The sequence below is a fragment of the Coturnix japonica genome, chromosome 2, assembly GCF_054131305.1.
Source record: "Coturnix japonica strain WE chromosome 2, WE-NBRP24, whole genome shotgun sequence".
In the NCBI taxonomy this organism is placed as follows: domain Eukaryota; kingdom Metazoa; phylum Chordata; class Aves; order Galliformes; family Phasianidae; genus Coturnix; species Coturnix japonica.
The window spans coordinates 32,041,779-32,060,181 of record NC_140664.1 but is presented as its reverse complement, the minus strand read 5'-3'; the positions used below and the strand labels follow the sequence as shown (position 1 = coordinate 32,060,181).

Genomic DNA, 18,403 nt, shown 5'->3' with positions numbered 1-18,403 from the left:
TCAGATCCATCAGTGCTATCCTGAACACGTGTGTGAGGGCGGCATTTTTCCCTGATGGGACAGCTTGTGGACGGAATACTAATTGGACACAGCAAGACAACTGGGGATTTATTTATTTTTACTCCTGGTAGAAATATGTTGTGTTCCAGGGAGGGGAAAGGAGGGAGTGGAGGGAGGGATGCAAAACCTCACTTCTCCCACTGCCAGCCCCTTTCTTATTGTCTGACTCCTTACACTGGCAAAATCTCCACATTTTAAGTCTTAAGCTGAAAATCTGGACTTAGCCTCAGTCTCAATGGGCAGAGAAATTTAGACTTCAGTCAACTTTTGATTCTACATTTGGAAAAGCTGGCTTCTGTTCTTCTACCTACTGAAAAAAATAAAGGCAAAGATATTGCTTTGGAGAGCATCATGTTAACATATCCCCTTGATATTTCCTCCCTAGTTATTAAGATTAAATATTTATATTATGGTATCTGACCCTCCTGTGTTAGGTAGTGTGCCAACAAAAAATATCTATTCCTACTCAGGGGAACATAACCCCCTTTTGCACTATGCTGGTGGTGTGAAGGGCAGTCATTTGTACCTGTGGAGATATCAGAAGGCTACTCTGAAAGTTGGTATACTCAGCCTTTGACCATACGCCCACACCTATTAAACAGAGGGGTCTTGCAGCAGAAGCGCTCCTCGAAGGTTTGGGCTGGGGCTGCCTCAGTCAAATGGAGAGTTTTTGGTTTTGATTTATTTTTCTTTCTTTCAAAAACATTTTAACTCTTTGTTGTTCAAAATGCAGTCTTTAAAATGTAAAGCGAGTGAAAAGCCATGTAATATTTTTTCCAATTTGGGAAACTTTGCAGTAAGGAACTCAGTTGCTCTTTGTTGAAAATGTATAACATGAGCAGCCTGCACAGACATAAAATAATGCAGTTATGTACAATTCATCTATATCAGGGAGTGGGATTGATGTAACTAAAATTAGGGTAGTTATAATGGTGCAAATGTTCTTAATGTAGACAATACCTCAGTCTGCAGAACATGAAAAATTTGTTCTAAAAAGAATAATCAGACCTATTTGTTTCAGAGTGATGTTAACACTGAAACTTAAATATAGCAGCATACAGATCAACATGGTTAACTACTTCACTGCTAGGCCTTATAATGGAGATATTCCCTATCATGCATGGCTTTTCTTTTATTTTCCCAAGAGTTAGACTAAAATAATGTAATAGTAAAATGAGAGTGGGAAAGTACACTGGTTGCCTTATTCTACTGTGCATTAAAATTATTTAAATTATGGGTTGTGAAATGTGATGAAGCTTCCACAACATTCGTTCATCAGCATTGAAACAGTGCCGAATTGCAGGCTTTAGCAGCAGTTTGTTGTACAATTCATATAGCCAAGCCTATTACAGGCTAGGAAAAAAATTGAGTCAGAAAGAATATTTGCTTTTGTCTTTCCCAGTGGAAAGACATGGAATTCCTACATGGAAAATCCTAATGTTAGTGGATCTTAAGCAAAACTAAACCTAAAAGCCAACACTAAGAATGCCCAAGGTCTTTTTACCCAAACTTTTCAAATCTCAATGATACCTTACCTTTTTGGTAGTTGGGTCCGAAGTGGATGCATTCCATGCTGAAGCAGGGATGACCTTGGCTGGTTGGAGGGTAGCCCTGTCATGGAGCAGCTGTCAGTTGCCATTGTTCTCTGTGTAGCAACGGCATTCTGACGTCATGGGGGCCATGGTCTCTAGGCAGAAAGGTCTGGCAAGAAAGAATGTGGAGTCTTAGACAGAGTGCCCACCTAAAAATATGGCCTTTCAAGTCTCCAGCTGCAGCGAGTGCCTGAGCGTGTTGCTGCTGGTGAGTAGTGGAAGGGATTCTAACTGTGTGAGGTGTGAGCAGGTGGATGATCTGCTCAGTAATGTAGTGAAGCTCAAGGAGGAGGTGGAGAGATTAAGGAGTATCAGAGACTGTGAGCAGGAGATAGACTGGTGGAGTAATTCTCTGCTGAACTTGCAGGAAAGGCAAAAGGGTGATAATCCCCAAACGGTGGTGACCTCCCTTCCCTGCCAAAGTTGAGTAGTGGAAGGTACAGTTTGAGAGGAGGAGTGGAAACAGGTCCCAGCTCAGAGTCAGAAGCAACGCCCATCATGACCTACCTTGGTTCTCCAGGTGTCCCTGCATAATAGGTTTGAGGCTCTGTAACTTGAGGGAGAGGTTAGTTAGGATATGGTGGGAGGTCACCCTGCAAGGCTGTCTGGAGACAGCCATTAGAAGGATTTGGCTTTTTTTTGACCATAAGGTGGCTTACTGAGTACCTATTCTGATGTCTGCTGATGGGTCTTACAGTCTCAAAGGGGGAAACTGATCTTAGCCCAGGAGCTGGTAGGATTCATTGAAATGGATTTAAACTAAATATAAAGGGGAAAGGGTATAAAACCAGGCCAGCTAGAAATGAGCTTGGAGGAATGATAATGGGATCAGGGATGAGGCAAGGGGCTCAGCTGAAGTGCATCTACACCAATGCATGCAGCATGGGCAACAAACAGGAGGCTCACATGGCATGTGTGGGACAACTTGGGGATCAGGGTCAGACAGCATGGGCTCATGAAAGGCAGGTCTTGCTTGGCCATCCTGATCTCCTTCTGTGATCAAGTGACCCACCTGGTAGATGAGGAAAAGGCTGTTGACACAGTCTACCTAGACTTCAGCAAAGGTTTTGGCACTGTCTCCCACAGTATTCTCCTGGAGAAGCTGGCAGCCTATGTATTGTACAGATACATTTTTTTGCTGGTTAAAGAACTAGCTGAAGAGCTGGGCCCAGAGACTGGTGGTTAATGGAGTTAAATCCAGCCGGTGACCAGTCATGAGTGGTGTTTCCCAGGGATCTATACTGGAGCTTGTCCTGTTCAGTATCTTTATTAATGGCTTGGATGAGGACACCGAGTGCGCCCTCAGTGAGTTTGCAGATGACACCAAGTTGCCTGGAAATGTTGATCTACCTACGGGGTAGGAAGGCTCTACAAAGGGATCTGAACAGGCTGGATCACTGGGCTGAAGCTAATGGAATGAGGTTCAACAAGACCAAGTGCCGGGTTCTGCACTTTGGCCACAACAACCCCAGGCAGTTCTACAAGCCTGGGGCAGAGTGACTGGAGGACTATAGAGGAAATGGACCTGGATGTATTGGTCGATGCTGAGCTGAATGTGAGCCAGCAGTCTGCCAATGGTGTCCTGGCTTGTATCAGAAACAGTGTTGTCAGCAGGAGCAAGGAAGTGATCGACCCTCTGTACTCAGCACTGGTGAGGCTGCAACTTGCGTACTTTGTTCAGTTTTGGTCACCTAACTGCAAGAAAGACACTGAGTCCCTGGAGTATTTTCAGAGAAGGGCAACAAAGCTGGTGGGGGGGTCTGGAGAACAGGCCTTATGAGGAGCAGCTGAGGGAGCTAAGGTTATTAAGACTGAAGAAGAGAAGGCTCAGGGGAGACCTTATTGCTCTCTACAACTCCCTGAAGGGAAGTTGTTGTGGGGTGGGGGTCTGCCTCTTCTTGCATGTAACTAGAGAGAAGACTAGAGGAAATGGCCTCAAGTTTCACCAGGGGAGATTCAGGTTGGACACTAGGAAATACTTCCTCTCCAAAAGAGTGGTCATGTGCTGGACTGTCCTGCCCAGGTAGCTGGTAGAGTCACTATTCTTGGAGGTGTCCTAGAAATGTTCAAATGATATACTGAGGGACATGGTTTAGTGGGAAACATTTGTTGTAGCTGGACAGTTGGACTAGATGATCTTGAAGGTCTTTTCCAACTTTGGTGATTCTGTGATTCTAAATTTTGGGGGCAGTAAAATGACTAATTTTCCATCTTTAAATGATTAAAGTAAAAGCCAGATCCAAAAGTGAAGGTTTACAGGGGAGAAGGACATACAGTCTAACTATCTCACTTTTGGGGCTGTGAGTATGAAGCCAAGAGAATGAGAGGCAATTTTTCCACTGCTAGGTTGGCAGCCATCTTCTAACAAATTCTGAAGTCAGCATCCTTTGCTACTTTTTATATTAAAGGTTATAATTATGAATATTAATTACTCAGGTTAACATAGTTCCCTTTTCTCTCTACTGCTTCTCACATACTCAAAGATCAAAGAAATGGGACATTTGCAGTAAACATCTGATTTGCTAGGTACTTGCTCCTTGATACTGGTGTTTTTCCTCACAAGAAGGAATCTAAGTGAAGAAAAGAAATAGTGGGAAATTACTTGAGCTTCCTGAGGGAAAACAAATGAGAAATAGAAAGGAAATAGCATTTGAGTCAGCCTACATGCCTACACACATGATGATGCATTATGTCCTAGGAGATTAAGGCACAAGAAAGGAAAGTTATAATCATGTAGTACATCCACTTCATTAAGAAGACTACTGAAATAAAAAAGTGTAGGCCAAAGCTGCTTATTAATGTACATGAAGAGGACAAAGTAATAAGATAAATAAAGAATGTAATTAAAGCCATGGGCAGCCTTACTGAGTACCTCTGAAATTAGCAGACCTGTAATAGTCATCAGCCATCTCTAGTGGTTTTCTCAGCCTTGTGAGAGAACACACAGCAACATTAGTGTGGAGTCTTTTTTTTTTTTCCCCTCTTTTTTTGTAAATCTCTTTCTAATGCACAAGGTTGTAGATTAGACTTCTAACATTTTAGTCCCTCTAGTCACTTTCTGCTAGTGCAGTTTAGCTCATGACTTTAAAGAATGCTGAAAGATAGGCAGAACTCCCTTGTGACACATTTTAAAACAAAAGCTCCTTGATTTACAGGGAAGAACACAAACCTGGCAACACAGGTTTTGGTTGATCAGGAGGTGTGGTGAATCCAGTAGTATGTTAACAAGAGCCTGGGAAAGAAGTCTGATATTCCTGCCATAGTTGTGAAAACTGAATTTTAAAAGACATTGCTTTTCACAGTGCAGAACATGTGAGAAAGCAAAAGTCATGCTCGGGATGAAGAAAGAAATTGTAGAGGAAAGAACAGTAGCTCCAAATTTCTCAGGCTGAAGGATAAGGACAGAGGTAATGTCTGTTGTAGCTATTCCCTTGAATAATGGGAATGGGTCCAAAGCACAACTCCTGATTTGAAGAAGAGCCTAACTTCAGTGTTGAGATGCACAGCTGATGACCGTAAGGCAATTAAAGTGAATTGGCTGAATTTGTTTATTTGAAGGTAGTATGAGTGATAGCTCTCCTATTTAGGGATTCAGATAAGGCTTGTTTCTGCCTAGGGAGGGTGGGGGGAACTGATTTGACTGATAGAAAGTATAATAGCTTGCTGTTTCAAGCATACTGATATACTGGAGCAGAGCTATGCACCTGGAATTACGCAGATTTTTTCCTAAACTGTCTGTCTTCTGAGCTTGATATGAGAAAGGTATCAAGTTATTTTATGTCAATAAACTAGTCTACATATTTATGTGTAGTGAGCAAAGTGTATTTTGCACTGTTAACTCCCTGAGCCCTTACAGAACCCAATTCTTGTAGTATTTACTATACTTAACAATTCTTTTATGACAGACTGTGACAAATACAGAATAACAATGTCTCAGCTGCTAGCTTAACCCTAGGAGCAGAAAAAAGATCTGCATCCGTAGGAGAGATAGAAGCTCTTGGGGTAACGGTGTGGTTAGGTAGACAAATTAGAAGTCATGGGATGAGCAGTGATGTTTGTGTGAACTCATTACATGTATTTGGATTAGGAGTCATTACTTGGCTACGCTTAATATGTGAATCAGGGTTTTCTCAAAAGACCTCCAACAGTGAAATAATGAAATATTTCTATTTTGTAGACATCAGAAGCTGGGCAACACTGTTGTGGTTATGCATGTTCAGAGACAATAGAGGACAACAGGGAGAAGTGAATATATCCAAACCCGGGTCAAAATCATAGCACTCTATTTAAAAAATAAAGTTAATTAGGATTTGGAGTTAATTGTCTTAATAAGCTTGAATTATTGAACTGAGTAACATTTGCAATAAAAACACAGCTCCATGGGGAGATGCAAAAGTAACCTTTCTCAAGCTAATAGGGGTTGAGATCAGCTTGGACTACAAGTTCTCCAAAACTGTTTTTCCCTGTCTTTCTATGCAGCCAAGGAGTGAAGTAGTTATGACATTTACTGTATGTATTTAAATAAAATGTAACAACTTTCTGCCCCCACTGATGACATTCTAAGATGGGTTAGCAGTTCTGGATATCTGGGTATGCTGAATAGCTGAATTTAGAGGTGATAGCAGGTATAGAAGTCTACTTTAGACATTGGTACTCTGGTGGGGTTATGATTTAGCTACAGACCACCTTGGGAAAAGATTATTATAATAGATTATTTTTTTTTTCAATAAATAAATTAATACCAATTATTAATTTATGGCAGATTTCTTATCTTTTGGTTCCTTTTGGATAGTGTCTTCATTTGAGTGTGGCATACACAAGTCAATCTATATTCACTGTATTTTGGACTTTGGAGAGTAGGTGAGCCATTCCATTAAATGTCCAGTTCTTTCATCCACTGAGCACAAGTAAAACACAGATTTGATTTCTTAAAGATTTCTATTTCCTACAAAGTTTGATGTTTTTTTTTTCTTGTTTTGTTTTGTTTGGTTTTTTTTTGTTTTTGTTTTTGTTTTTGTTTTTTTTTCCCCCAGTGATTTGACTCCCCGAGAAAACACAAAGAATTGGGCCTGAACATATTTAACTGCTATCAAAAGCAAACTGAAATGTATCTTAGTTTTGTGTGGACAGCCAGGACAGATTTGTCTGATCCTAGTTATTTTGATAAGAACCTTCAGCTTTTTAAAACCACAAAACTTTTTTTTTTTCTTTTTTTTTTTTAAATAACTAAAACTTAGACGTTAAAAGTTTTCTTTGCATCTTAACTGTCACTAAATTATGACTGCGAGAAGAAAAGTAATTTGAAAAGGTGCAGAGCACTTCTATTTTAAGGAATTGCCAAATTTAAGAATCTCCTGCGTAGCAGCACAAGAAAAAGAGCAATGCTAACTTTTCTATTTGGAATGGCCATGATTTAATTGGCTCCTACTGATTCCTTATTAATTAAAAAATATTGCAGGCTCTTTGAAGCCTGCATTTGCTTCCTATTTAAAAACATGCTTGTCAATCTTGACCGCCTGCTGCTTTATCAGAATGTGAGCTTATGGATTTTAAGGACACATTAAAAAGTCTGTTTTTCATCCCTTGAGTGCTTATCCTGGACTAGAAAGGGGAGCCAGGAGTTGAGAAGCAGCAGTGTTTCCAAACTCACACATGATTTTTCTAACTGCTGTTGAGCTGCAGGCTTCCCCACTGCCTGTTCTTGACCATCAAACCTGGGCTTTGTGTATCTAACTTTACTTGGGATGATTTCACTGTCCCAAACTTAAAAGGCAAAAAAATAAAAAAAAAAAAAATAAAAAAAAATCTCTATAGTTCTTAATGAGACCCAATTAAATACAAAATTGAAATGCGTGGTTCTATTTCCTCGTGTGACCTTTGTGTCAGGCTGCTGCAAATGGTCACGCTCCCCAGGAAAAATGACAGCCTGCAGAAAGTGGCTGAACAAAAGAGCCACATCTGTCTGCTGTTGGTAAAAAGAAGGCATGCAGCCCATCCCCTGCTGACGGCCTTAATGATGTACCACGGCTTCTCTCAGAGGAAGGCAAGAGAGGCATAAACAAGCCTGACTTCCTCTCCGAATTGCTTCCTGAGTCAGGATGCCTTCTCCTTCAGGAGGAGTTCAATGATGGCTGTGTGCCAATGAGCCCATTTGGCCCATACAATGATGCTGGTACCTAAGTAAGAGGGAAAGTACAGTAGGGACTTTTTCATTTTCATTTCTTTCATATTCTTTCAAATTTACAAAATATTTGAAGTCTGCTGTCGTCCTTTTTCATGAAAATGTGGATAAACAAGATATATATCTCTGCAGACGGCTTTTACTTTAATTCCCCTGCTACTGGTAAATTTGATTAGGAAAAATAAAAGCGCTCAACAAATATTTTAAAAATCTACCAGCTGATTAAATCACACTTTCTCTCTATCTTCTTGCAATATGTGGTTGACTTGGGCATCACTTTAAATCTTCTAGTTTAGATTATGATCTTTAAAATGACATTAAGCTTGCTTTGATGTTCCATGTAAGTATAGGACAAAAGCCTGAGAATTAAATGATTGCTCACGTTGTAGCATTATAATAGCATAGCCTCAAAGTCCAACCAAAAGATAGCAAATGAATCTATTCCAGAAATGTTTGTGCTCCTCCAATGAATCATGTCACCAGTTCTGCCAGAAAGAAAGAAAAAGTGCTCAAAATCTCAAAACACAATTTTTGACAGGACTGAGAGCAGTACCTGAAGTCTGCTTTACTTAACATTTTCTGACACTGTTTTAACTGTCCTATTCTTTGAGGTATATATGTATGTGGGAAGACCTTGGTGTCAGAAGCTGGAATTCTGTCTTGTTTTTGAAAGGTTGTGCCATTCTGGAGCTGAGTAGAGGCAAACTGCAGGTGAGGAAACCATTAGCAGAACAGTTTTTCTCAATAAACATTTTCTCACTGCAGATGGAATCTGCAATTTGGTCCACTGGACGGTAGCTGCTGTGTGAAGTCATTGGGCCAGGTAGAGTAGGGGAAAAAATGAAATTGATAGGGTTTACTAAAATGCTGCCTATCAACTGAGCTATGGTAATTTTCCATTCTAGGCCTGTTCCAATTGTGTGAAAATATGACTTAGCATTAATCTCTTTCAATTAACTTTAAATGGAAAGGCTAAAATTAAGCCACATCACATTACACCTGGGATGGTAACACCATGCCCGTGTTGATTACAATTGCTCAGCTAACAAACAATAACCTGGTAGACTTCTCTGCATCAGTCTGATGACTCTCATAAATGACCTTGAAGAGGATGCTTCATGTACAAAGTAGGCACAGCATCCTACATGGAGGCAGCAAGAAGAAGGCATGAGGTGAAGGCATCAGCAGCAGCTGCTGTTACTTGAGCTTCCAGGGAACAGCCTTCTGAACTGGCTCTGGGATTACCAAGGCCTGAATTGCCTGCTTACCATTCATCTCAGCATCAGCCCTGAAAATCACCAGGGAATGGCTAAATTCATCTGAGAGGAGAGCTGCATGAGCAAACCTGAGGTTTTCGTGGTCCTTTATGGAGACCCCCCAGAGGATAGATCCTTGCTTGTAACTTCTCCAGACAGGCTTCTGTGGAGACTGTAAAAGCATTAAAATTCAGGTTTTCTGGTTTTCTCTCGATTAAGATGAATTTATGTGAAAAGTCTCATGCCTGTGGATCATTGATTGCAAGTTGATGAATCTGGCTGAAAATAATCTGTAAATGACATCTGTAAAATATTTTATCTTTCTTTTTTCCTTTAAATGTATTTTCCTATCATTCTGAAAGGCTCTAGTTATTGATTCATATCTTGTCTGGAAGAAATTGCTATGGATGGGGTAAAGAATAGAACAAAACTGGTAATAGAGCAGAAGGAATAGTAGAAAATCAGGAGAGAAAAAAACACTAAAGAGAATCAGGCTGCTTAAAGGAAGTATTCTAACAGTAAAGCAAATGATGTGTCTTTACTAGTTGCAAAATATGAACTTTGTCCAAGGAAATATATGTATATATGTATAAATATATGGTTTTTCACTGAGTTAGTGGTAGCAAAGTCTTTCTTTGATTAATTTTTCCTGTTGAGAAAAAGATTATGCTTTGATTATGACTGCAGTCCTGACTAAAGTAAAGTATGCTGTGATAAAATTGCTCATAAGTTTTTAAACCTTTGAGAAAACAATTGACACTAGTTTAGTGCCTTTAAGTAATAAAAGTACAAAGAACCTGAACTCAGGTGAAGCCATCCTAGAGTTCGTATAAAAAGAAAGGAAAAGAGAGACTTCCTTTTGAGTCACGTACTAAAGCTGCTTTAAACTGTGCTGTGAGAAAACAACGCTTTGTTTTTCATCTAGTGCAAATGCAGCCAAGCTTGTTAGTTGGTTATGGTCCCTGCTGTACCTAGAGCAAAGAAACCCAAAGGAATGCCTTAACAAGTGCCATCCAGGGGAGGGCAGTGGGGCACAGAAATACTTCTATGCATATTGCTGTGTGGTGTGCAGCAGTCTGCTGGCTGCTTGCTTGATAGCTGGCAGGGAACCCAATTCAGAATTGACAAGATTCATGTCTTCTGCAACGCTTGGACAGCAGGGTCCTGTCCATTCCCTGTTCTTGCCAAGCAGCCTGGCATGCAGAGCAGAGTGCAGATGGAATGGCACAGCTCACCTGGGTGCTTGAGTCTCTTGTATCTGCAGTCTTACTGAACCCTATTTGTCTTTTTGCTGGTATTTTACCAAATGGAAAAAGCTTGAAGCTTAAGCACTGCAGCCTTTACTTAAGTCTCATTTATAGCATAAAATAAAAAACTTTTCAAGTGACAAATTGATGTTATGGGAATATGACATAAGTAGTCTCATACTGATAGCTTTAATTTATCCCACTGTTCTCTTAAGAATCCAATTTATTTGCAAGAAACTTGACTAAAGCATTTACAGGATCATATTTTTACAACTATCCTCTAGATTCTTTGAAGCTACTATTTTCTACTATTTCTTACTATTTCTTCCTTCTTCCACATCTATTCTGTCTATGGACATAATACAGACTTGTGCCAAAGACAGAAGCAAAGTTAGGGTCAGAAAGAACTGGCACTGGATAGTTCTGGGAACTGGCAAAGGAATTCAGCATCTTTTGGTCAAACCTTGATAATGGGAGCCATAGAAACAGATAAAGCAGTTAAATAGTGTGTGCTCCTCATAAGAATGCTGGAATGTGAGGTGTTTTATGAGGGAGAGAGCTGGAAGCAAGAATAAAGGACAGGCTTACAGAAATATAGAAAAGAAGAATGTTGTTCATAATGGAGCCATCAAAGGTAATACAAAAAATCATTGGTGTCTCTGCTAGTTTGTCTTTTTCTTGTCTTCAGTGAGCAAAACACTATTTAACACAAAAATGCTGCTATAAATGTCCATTTTCTCAGAATAAGTGCGATTATTCACAGCTCTGGGTGTGTTAATGGTTAAATATGAATAGTTTCTATGGGTCATTAGAAGGTGAGAGTGCCCAGAGTCATTCATCCGAAACCTTTTATACTCCATAAACTGATATGCAGTAGTTTCATGTAGACAGGGAATGTGTGCAGGTATGCTTTCCAGGCTTCAAGGTAACTTCAGCTTGTATTTGCTGTAAGCTCTGATTCAAGTAGATCCTTTGTGATCATGTTTCATTTGTCCTTTTCCTGAATATCTTGCCTTGTTGCTACTCTGAATTTTAGGCTTCATGACATTCGCTTTGTAACCATGTTAGGCAAGAAATTTAGAGCTACTATTTACCAATATTGTGACTTATTTTAGTGTTTTAGAGATATATACCTTCCAGAGGTTAAAGCAGAAAAAGAAAATGACATTGCTTTGTAATGTATATTGATCACAAGTATGTAATAACATCTCTCGCTTGGAGGACATCACTGCTTACAGTCAAAACCACAGTTTGCTTTTAGCTTTATCCAAATAGGCTATTAAGCTGGCTGGTGAATTGGTTGTTGCCCTTCTCTTTCCTTCTCAGCTCCTCAATGCAGAATATTAACTGCAGGACTGTGTTAAAGCGATGCTGATTTCATTCTAAAGCAGTAAAAGCAAGAGGGAAAGATTGCCAACTTGATACCTTCTCACCTTTGCTAACTGGAAGGTTCCCATAAGTTAGGCAAGATTAGAAATGAAAATCATCTAGACTAAGAAAAAAAAGAAGAAGAAAGCATTTCTAGAGCAGGCTTTGCTCCTACAGACTGAAATGAGCTCTCCTTTCTCTGCGCCAGTTTCTGAAAGAAATGAAAAGCATGCAGCAGAGCACGAATGTGCCCTGAAATTTTAAGGAGAATGTGCGTTGACCTTTAAGCAACATGAGCGCCATGAAGGTCCCTAGCTACCAGCAGGCAATTACAGAGCCCCCAGGTCTGAAGGGAATTCTGCCATGGCTTCCTGCCAGCCCATCTCCTCTTTTGAGCGGCCATATTTTGCAGCATGACCCTGAAAGGGAGAACCAGAGGGAGGTGCAGAGGGGCTGAGCCAGATTGCTGCTGCTGTGGTGGCAAAGACAGGGACTCTGCAGCCCTGGTGTTTCCTCTGCTCAGCACATAGCAAAGAGCACTTCCTCATGTGCTCCTCATCCCATTCCTTCACTCTTCGGTACACTGTGCTCGCTTTGACTCTTGCTGGATTTTGCTGACAGAAGTGACTAATCCTTGTGGGGCTGGCTGTACTGCTGGGAGTGGAGAAGGCACAAGAATGCCCTGACACTGGGTAGAGTGTGGAAGAGGACATCTGAGCAGTGCTGCAGCTCATGGCAAACAGCTGGAGGGATGGCAGGGTTCAGGGCTGCCTCAGAAGGTGATGTGGGCACAGGAGACATTTCTGCACATAACTCGTGGGGGCAGTGATGCCTCTTCCCAGCCAGTCCCTGTCCTTGCCCCAGTTCTTAGCACCCTGCTGGTAATGCCTGAGCAAAAGGGTCATGGCTGCTGAAGCATGTAAGCCTTCCTTCTCTTACAGATAGATGAGGTCTGAGTACACATCTCCTCCAGGTGACCTGATCTAATCTTTCTTTGTTACACATCACTTCTTTTTTTTTTTCTTTTGGAGAGCGGGAAGTGAGGGAAGGCAGCACCTTTTTTTATTCTTCTTCATTTTCTTTTTTTCTCACTTCATTCTGGGATGAATACAACCTTGTAAAGTCTACGACACATTTCTCCCTTTCCATGGGATAAATTAGTGTTATAAATTAAACACACACAGATAACAATTTCAGAATAATGTTAACATCTTCCTCTGTCAGGCTGTGTCCTACAAGTATGCATTAAAATTATTTTTCTTGTGCAAAGTAATTCTTATATGAAGTGCTTGTGTTAATTTATTTTTCTTCCTTTTTTTTTTTTCTTTCTTTCTTTCCTTTAAGACTGTGATATGAAACTGTTCCCTTTAATGTCATCGTTACTGCCCTTCTTTAGCAATCACACCCACACTGTATCCATCCAAACTTGTTACCTGTGCTGCACTGGGTAAAAAAAAAAAGAAAAAAGAAAAAGATAGGAAGAGATTTAACAAGGACAGCTGTAATTTTCCTAACAGGGTAGAAATCAGCCAATTGGAAGCCTTTTCTTGGTAGGCACTGACGAGACACCAGAATATTCACTCCTCAGGTGAATGCAGCAATCACATCCCTTGCTAGCACTACGCCGCGTCAGTGTGGTAGGAGATGGTGAGCTGTAGGCTGCCAGCCTCTGCTATTTATAGCATCAAGAGCTCCGGGGTGTGAGGCAAGCTGTTTTTAACACTGTGGCATTTTCTTCTGTTCAATCATGGAGTAACATCATTTTCAGAAAGTCATTACTTCTGCTTAAGAGAGTGAAAGAATTATACTTCTTTACCTAATTAAATAAGAAACGTCTGTGATATAAAACAAACAAACAAAAAAACAAACCAACAAGAAATTCCACCTCAACCACTTTTTCAAGACTGGTTTAAAGGCCATCATGCTTTCTGGCAAATATAGAAGGGTAAATCAATAAACAACATATAAAAGAAAGAGGAAAAATGCACTGAGGTGCATCAGTCAGCTCCTCCTCTCTCTTTCCCACTTTGGCCTCATTCATTGTGCTACTGTGTAGAGTATGGAGATGCCATGTACAAGGTAAAACACAGAAACCTGCTTGGTCTGATGCTGTGCTTGCCTGACCTAATAAGCAAATGAGCTGACTGATTTGTTGTGGAAGGTTCATTTATAGCTCACAAGGACCTTTTCATTTTCTGCATGCATTTTCCTCAGCACTTTTTAATACTGATAGAGATGTCCTAACACCAAGACAGAAGTATTCAAGGGTCTTGTCTTTGTGCAATGGGATTTAAATGATTCCCATTGAATCACATGGCCTTACAAGGATATCCAGAATGCAAAATGTTCTAGCATGTTCATCAGTTATTAGGGAACCAGGGCAGAAAATTTCCAGTGAAGAACTTATATTTTTCTCATGTACCCCATGGACTCCCTCACACCTACTTTATCATGTTACACAAAAAGGTGACTGGAATTCTTTGTGCAAATGGCCCCAATTTATCTTGAAAAGAGGCATTTGTTTGGTGCACATTTTGTTATATTGAGCATCCACAGGTTATTTTAACAATTGCAATCCAATAAAATTAATGAAAGAGAAATAATGGAAGATGTTTCTTCATCCTCTGAACAATGAAATGGTTGAATATTGCCTGTATACACAGAAGCAAAATATTTCAAACATTTTTCCTTCTAGCCTGCAGAAAGCAAAGTAACAAGTAATAGACCGTGGCTTGGCCTTAGAAGTACAGCAATGGATGCATGAGTGACATGCAAGGAGGAAGGAACCACCTATGGAGGCACAAAGATGGCTGAGTTGACTGCTTCTGAGTGGGTTAATAGTTACTCCACAACCCTAGCTTTGTTCCAGGACCAATGTCCACGGATCACATTCAGCTTCTATGTTAGCTGGAAAAAACTGCTGACTTTTAGAAGGGTCCTGGAATCAGTGAGAACAAGACCAAAGCGTGTGGGACTGGTATGGGGAGCCAGGGATTATGTAGGCAGCAAAATGGTGGGAAGTAACAGACTTTGTACTCAGGAACTGCATCAGCTGGGAAAATTCCCTTGTGACCTTGACTCTGAGCTTTTTGACTCATGTGCTGGATCTGATCATGTCTCATGGATGTATTGGGTTAGTCCCTGTTGTACATAACCCCAGACCATTCAATGTTCTGGGAAAAAACAAAAAACTGTGCTCCTACCTTGTCCCATCTGCAGTGACTAGAGGATGAGTCTTGTTGTGTTGTGAACTCGCAGATCTCTTTGATGGCAGCTTAAATCTTATTATTATCCAAATCATAAGGGTTGAATACTTGTATTTTAGCTTTGGTTCACTTAAGTGGGAAATTCTCTAAAGTCCTTAAAGAGGACTCACTCTGTAAAGACTTTCTGATTTTAGCTGACTGCATTTCTTCAAAGATCTTCCACCCCTGGCACACTCTCTCCTATATTAATGAATGAACTTGTATGTTCTTAGGTTGCTCAGGTGGATTGGCCTTAGAGCCCTTAATTATAATGTACTTAAGGCCTTACTTACTTTGTAGGACTGAACAGAGGGTGGTTTTCCAAATAGCTTCTGGAAGTATAATCTAAATACTGTACTTATCAAGGAAAAAAGCTATTATCAGGACTAGGTGAAAAATTTCTCTATCATGTCCAGAAACTGGACTGGTTTTTAAGGGAACAACCTGCTGTTACAGATGTTATAGATTTATATGGTGATATTATGCTCAAATTTCATAAAACAAACAAACAAACAAACAAAAACCACTTGTGTAGAACTGCTGCTAAAAACAACAACAAGTCCACAGAAAAAAAACCAAACAACAACAACAAAAAAACATCTGAAATTTCATACCTTGGGAATAAGACAGACTGTTTTTCTAAGAGCACTTTGTTAATGCTATCTAAGTCCAAAAACATCAGCCACTGACTTCATCTGGGGCTTGATGGCATATGCTATGGCCGCAAGTATTACATCCTTACTGTATGGAATAGCCATAGCTATCTGAAATTTTACCAATAGAGGGCTCTATTGGTTTGATTTAAGTCACAAAGAAGGGGAATTGGACTTTTTTTTTTTTTTTTTTTTTCCTGGGGGAAGGTTGCTATAGTAAATCCTATAACCTATATAAAAGTAGAGTCAGTCGAAGTGAGTTGAAAGATATGCTTAAAGGGACACCATTTAAGTGTTACTATCATCTCTGATTTGTTGTTGCTTTGTTGTGGTATTTTTAAATACTGATAGTGGCTGATTGCTTATTTCCTTTTGGAAAGGCGCAGTTTATAATGCTGTTAATTATTTTAGGAATAGCAGGATATCAGCAGTGATAATTTTAAATGATATGCAATATTTAAAACCTAAAGAAAATGTATGCTTTACCATTTTTTTTTGTCACGTTTGTTCTTACGATGTATGCTTCTAAGCATGACACACAAAGATAGTTGCACATGCTAATTACAAGAGAAGAATTCATGTTAATAAACATGAAAGTGACTAAAAGGAAAATATTTACTTTCCCAGGAAGAATTTTTATTATAACTTAGTGAAGGTAGAAAATATTATTGATTCAACTGTAGCAGGCCATTCAACAAACTAATATTTCGCCTACTGTATTTTGGGGAATGTTGGCTGCTAATCAGTGCCTGACCTCTATCACTAAACAATGCCTTGATGCCCTGACTCATCTTTCATTGCCACAATAGGCCTTATTCTACTTTTTAATTTTTGTTATTGATTTCTCGGTGACTGGAAAGATGGTACTCTCATAGCATATTCATGCTTTCACAGGTTAGCTACACTGCAGCGTGCATATTCTATAGTGCACAGTAAATGAAATTCATAGTTATTTTAATATGGACTGCACTGAACAGGAAAAAAAATGAAAACAATACTAACAAACGTGTTTACACATGCACAATGTCCAGCATACATATTTTCATATAAATACATCTATATCTTCTAAATGGGGGACTCTGATTTTTAGGTGTACTTCCCTTCTTAAGACAAACACTATACAGTTAACCAAGAAAAACCCACGTCTGCATAAATGTGTGTTTAAAACAACCCATGTGCATATATGTATGAGTACATACATCTGTAAGAAAAATATATAATAGTGCACAATTTCAACATGTGTATGAATGGAGTACACTGAGGTTCATTGTATAGTATAGTTCAAATTCCATTTTTATGCAATGCTGTTGTGACAGTCTTCTTATAAAATAAATATGAACCACAAATGAAAATACTTTAGCTTGTTGTTTTTACATTTTTTGTAGTAATGAATACAGACTTCAACTTGGGAAAAATGGAAAATGATCCTGTTTTCAGTATAAATTTCTCTACAAAAAATCAATTCCAATTTCATCTTTGTTTTAGGGGAAAAAAAAAAAAAAACGAGAAAAAGAAAAAAAAATAAAAGAAAACCAAAAAATCAGGGCTATAAATAATGGCTACCTGTGGTTTTCACAAATAAATACCTCCAAAGCAATGGAAGGCTGTAGAAATGCACAGATATTTTATTTTCCTCTCCCTCATGAATTTGGTATGTTGCAGGAATGTACATAAATAGATGGCTAGATATGGCGTGGATTCAGATTCAGCCATTTTCTCCAAATAAAAACATATGTTTTCCTCTTGATGTTGCTTTCTGCCCTTTGGAATGCATTAACACGTTAATAATGGAAAGGCTGCTGTAATGTATGGTCTACCTATGATGCTTTTAAAAATCTCATAAATATGAATCTATAGGTGCAAGAAAGCCGTATATACTTATGCCTATGTCGTAAATCATCCATCCTTTGTTTAAAAAAAAAAAAAAAAAAAAAAAGGTGGGGGAGGAGGGAGTGAGGGATTTCATACTGGAACCTTTTAATCTTTCCTAGGGAGGACTAAGAAATATGGCCATTAACACTTACCTAGATTTTTTTTACGAAGTCCTATCCCATTCAGTGTTGTTCTATAGGAAAGATTTTGTTCTTCTCTCTTTAATTTTCAGGAAGGGAGAATATTGTTCTGCTTTCTAGCCTTGCAAGAGAGAAATGAATGCCTTTCCCCACCCCCAGGTTACAACTTTAACTCATAATCCCCCCTCCCATGGATATATGTAGATAACAAATAGCCATGATGATATGTATAATGTGAACTGATTTGGGAGAATCTCAGTTTAGTTCTCTTAGGAAAAAAATGGATGCATTTCTGTTCTTTCAGTAGCTGCACACGTTTTCATTTTGGGGTCCATTCTATGTTTTTCTAGAGAAAGGAAAATACACAACTATGCTAGCACATACAACTCTGAATATACTGGAAGCCATATTACTACGTTAATTGCATCTCATGCAGGTATCACTAGTACAAGAGGAAATACATAGAAAAACACCTTAGAAACCACTAGGTTAGCTGATGGTGCTTGAGTGCCTGGCTTCTAATAACACCACACTGGAAATGCTGGTGTTCAACTGTGTTTCATCTTTCTCTTTCTTCAGGGCAGATTGGTTCAGCCAGTACTTTATTCCTGAAACAGTATTCATACAAAATGGATTGCTAGATTTAAACGTACTACCCAGAGCTGCTGACAAATACAATGTTATTCTGTCCCTCCCTCATCACTCTGTAATCAACAAAGCATACATAAGCATAGAGTGTTGCTCAGTAATTTTGGCGATGCTTTCCCTTGTTTGATTGGAAGTATTTCC

At 39.3% G+C, this 18,403-nt stretch overlaps 1 long non-coding RNA gene across 1 annotated transcript; it reads right to left on the bottom strand.

Annotated features, from left to right (window-relative positions):
* Positions 1–278: 278 nt before the first annotated feature.
* Positions 279–17,738, bottom strand: LOC116652963 (uncharacterized). The gene is made up of 3 exons (XR_004306233.2): positions 17,627–17,738; positions 1,596–1,761; positions 279–370 (listed from the first exon to the last, which is right to left on the bottom strand). It is a non-coding gene; the product is annotated as an uncharacterized LOC116652963 (long non-coding RNA).
* Between the last annotated feature and the right edge of the window lie 665 nt (positions 17,739–18,403).